At 31.4% G+C, this 3,915-nt stretch overlaps 1 pseudogene; it reads left to right on the top strand.

The window, feature by feature from the left end:
* Nucleotides 1-207: 207 nt before the first annotated feature.
* Nucleotides 208-3,113, top strand: LOC125862991 (protein STRICTOSIDINE SYNTHASE-LIKE 11-like; annotated as a pseudogene).
* The last annotated feature ends 802 nt before the right edge of the window (nt 3,114-3,915 follow it).

Here is a 3,915-nt window from a genome sequence, read left to right as displayed (position 1 = left end):
GAGCACGATCCGGATTTAGTTGAAGCTCCAATGTGGGTTTTGGACACCGGGTGGGAAACAAAAAAAAAACTCCGTTTCTACTTTCTACCAAAAAAGAAAAAAAGAGCTTAGATAAATATATATATATATATATAATAGGGTGGGGATTACTTCCTATAAATAGGAGGTAACAAGATTCATTATTTTCATAATTGCTTCCTCAAAGACATGGCAAGTATGATGAGAGCAATATTCATAATATTTTGTTTTCCCATTGCTTATTCTCAAATGGTTATGGAACCATTACCTCCACTTAAAAAGCTCCAACTTCCTTCAGGAACAGTAGGCCCTGAAGCCATTGCTTTTGATATTTTAGGCAACGGACCATACACAAGTGTGGCCGATGGCAGGGTACTTAAATACCAAGGCCCACGTATTGGCTTCACCGATTTTGCTACCACATCACCATTAAGGTAAAAAAAAAAAATTACTTCCTCTATCCCAATTTATATGATTTACTTTTCTTTTTAGTCCGTTCTAACAATGGTTCATCGTACGCTTCTGTTTTATAGCCACACAAATTTCTATCATCATTTTGGACCACAAATTATAAAAGTCTTCCTTTCTTTCTTAAACTCCGTGCCGAGTCAAACTACCTCACATAAAATGAGACGGAGGGAGTAGTTATTTCAGAATCTTTGTCATTTAAAAAAATAGAGACAATTAATTATTGATTTCTTCTAATTTTATCTTTAACTTTAACAGTGTTAAGATTAAATAACATATTAACTTAAATCTAATCAGATAATATATGTAACTCATAAAAGAAAACTTACTTATTCGTCACATATAGAAAGAAGAAGAGTACGATGAACCATGGTTGGAATTTACGGTCGATGGTGGTTTTTCACATTATGTTGGACCAAGAGAAACTCCCTATACTACAACGTAAAATCTAATTGATTGAGAAGAGAATTCAGTATAGCAACTCCATGTACCACAACCTAAACCCTAATGCATTGAGTAAGTGTAGAGTTGTATATTCTCTATATGATGAGCCTTACATCACCATTTATGGGTATGTCCGAATTTCCAACAAATATATAAAATGAACATTTATTGAGAAATCAATATTAATATGGTGAAAGGTTAAGTCATAAATGAGAATAAATTAATTAAATACTCTCTTTATTTTTAATTAACAATCACTTTAGCTAAAAATTGTTGTCACAAAATAACCATGATATTTATATAGCATAGCTTACTTTCTTTGTGTTTAGGACAAAGGAGGTATGTGATGGGAAAAATGACCCAAATTTACTAATTAAATGTGGAAGACCCCTTGGCCTTGGGTTTTACTATAGAAGTGGTGACCTCTACATAGCTGACATCAATTATGGCTCTTGGTTGTTGGACGAAACGGAGGCCCTGCTAGACAACTTGTTACGGGCATAGATGGCAACCATTTTGCCTTTACCAACGCCGTAGACATCGATCAATTAAATGGAGTCGTCTATTTTACAGATTCAGGACCAATATTCCGCGCCACCAGGTTTGTTACTATATTTAAGTGATTTAATGATGTAAGAGTACATGCTAGTTTAACCATAGTTAAGTATTAATTATACTCTATATGGTAAACACATGTCATGCATGTAATGACTTGATATAAATATCAGGTGCGAATAAGTTTCTATCGTTTATTGAGTAAGAATTGGTAACCTAGAAAAATAATAAGTGATAAGTTAATTTAACTAGATGAACCCAATTTTTATTTTATTGCATCAAAGTATTGAATTGCCTTTTTATGATTAAAAAAAGTTACAAAACATATCACGAGAGTCACTAAACTACTCAAATATACCTAAGTATCACATAAAATCTCCAACTTGAAACAAAGAAAACACAGCATATGATGTATTGAATCCACTTTTTGGTTGTGACACTTGGTAAAAATGAATACCGTTTATTAAAGAAACAGTTTGTCTACTTTAAAAGTTGAATGAGAATCCTAAAATTACCGTTGTCACTAATATCTTTAACGACAATAGTTTGATTATTGCTAAAAAAAGGCTTTTTAGAGGCAATTAACTCTCTTTGTATATGTTCCTATAGTTTATAGTGATATTGAATCCAATGACAACTAACTAATGAAGATAAAGGTCTTAACGCTTTTTGTTAATGTGCACATTTATTGATGTTAAAGTTGTTTTTGGTGTGTGGGTAACCTGTTAACACATATCAAATTGAATTATACCAATTGTACATATATTTTTTCAACTATGAAAACACAAATGCATTACTCCCTCTATTACAAAAAGAATGATCAAATTTTCTTTTTAGTCTGTTTAAAAAAGAATGACCTCTTTCTTTTTTTGGCAACAATTTAACTTTAACTTTTCACGTGACACATTTAAGGCCAAAAATTAAAGGGCATTTTGGTACAATAGACATAACTTTAATTTAGAACCACGAGATTAAAAAGTTTTCTTTCTTTTCTTAAATTCCGTTCCAAATCAAACTAGGTTATTCTTTTTTAAACAGATAAAGTATTATTATTACTATTGCATTTACTAGATCCACTTTAATCTTGATCAACTTTTTGCATTTTTGCAGTAACATAACTTTACTCCTTGGAAGCAAAGATACAACAGGGAGATTATTCAAGTATGACATAAGAACAAATCGGGTCACATTACTTCTAAGTGGACTAGCAGGGCCAGCAGGAGTAGCAGTCAGTTTAGATGGTTCATATGTCCTTGTCACAGAATTAATAGCCAACAGAATCAAGAGATTTTGGGTGAGAGGCACAAAAGCTAATACAGCAGAAGTATTTTCAAACTTGAATGGATATCCAGATAACATTAAGAGAACAATTTTAGGGGACTATTTTGTGGCTGTAAACATTGTCAACAATCAATCAATGAGTCCACCAAAATTTTCGTTTGCACAAAGGATTAATGTGCTTGGGAATGTTATCGTTTCGCTGAATCTTTCGGCTCAGTATCGTGATTCCATAAGTGAGGTTCAAGAACAATTTGGTAGACTCTATATAGGGTCTTTAAAGGAAGACTTTGTTGGTGTTTATGGAGTTTGAAGTCTTAAGGAAGTCCAAGCACTTTTGCTTTAGAACCTAACTAGCTATATATAATGGTCTCCAATTCCCCCCTTTTATCATATATATACAAATAAATAAGACCTAGCTAGTTTATGTTCTATTATTGTATAATAAGTAATAAATAATAATCTTCTATTATATATATATATATATATATATATAATAAAAGAGTGAATAGTCACTCAATTGACTGATTTGTCATTCTGCTATATTTATATTTAGTAATTTCTCCGTTTTAATTTATTTATTTTCATTTTAATACGTTATGTATTTTAAAATAATGAAAATAGAAATACTATAAAGCATGATCCCTCCATTTCAAAATAATTGAATTGTCGAGATATTTCTCATATTTCTAGTTAATTTAATTATTTAATCTTCAATTACTACACTATTTCTATTTATAGGAGATCTATGTAATGTGGGATTGTGGAGGACATTCTTTTGTCATTGTTTATAAAAATTTTGATCGATCATAAAATTTGATGCAATCTTGGATCACAGCTAGTTACTAATACCCACTTTACACGTCTTTTTGTATTTGCAACACGAGTCACGTTGGTCTATTCTAGACATTATTCTCTATTGCAATGTGATGGCAAATGTATTGGTGATGCAATGAATATACGTGCTTTGATTAAACAATTTTGGAGCACCGTTGCTACATAAAGTCAATGGTGTCCAAAATTTTACACTCACGGCACAACAACTTCTTGTTAACGTGTGACTGTATAAAGTGTCTTGAAACCATCAAATTGACACTTATAATAGTTCCCTTAAAGCTATTATCCGTTGGTTTTTTGTTTTATTTTTAGCTT

The sequence above is a fragment of the Solanum stenotomum genome, chromosome 4, assembly GCF_019186545.1.
Source record: "Solanum stenotomum isolate F172 chromosome 4, ASM1918654v1, whole genome shotgun sequence".
Classification (NCBI taxonomy): domain Eukaryota; kingdom Viridiplantae; phylum Streptophyta; class Magnoliopsida; order Solanales; family Solanaceae; genus Solanum; species Solanum stenotomum.
This window is presented reverse-complemented; position numbering and strand designations above follow the sequence as displayed.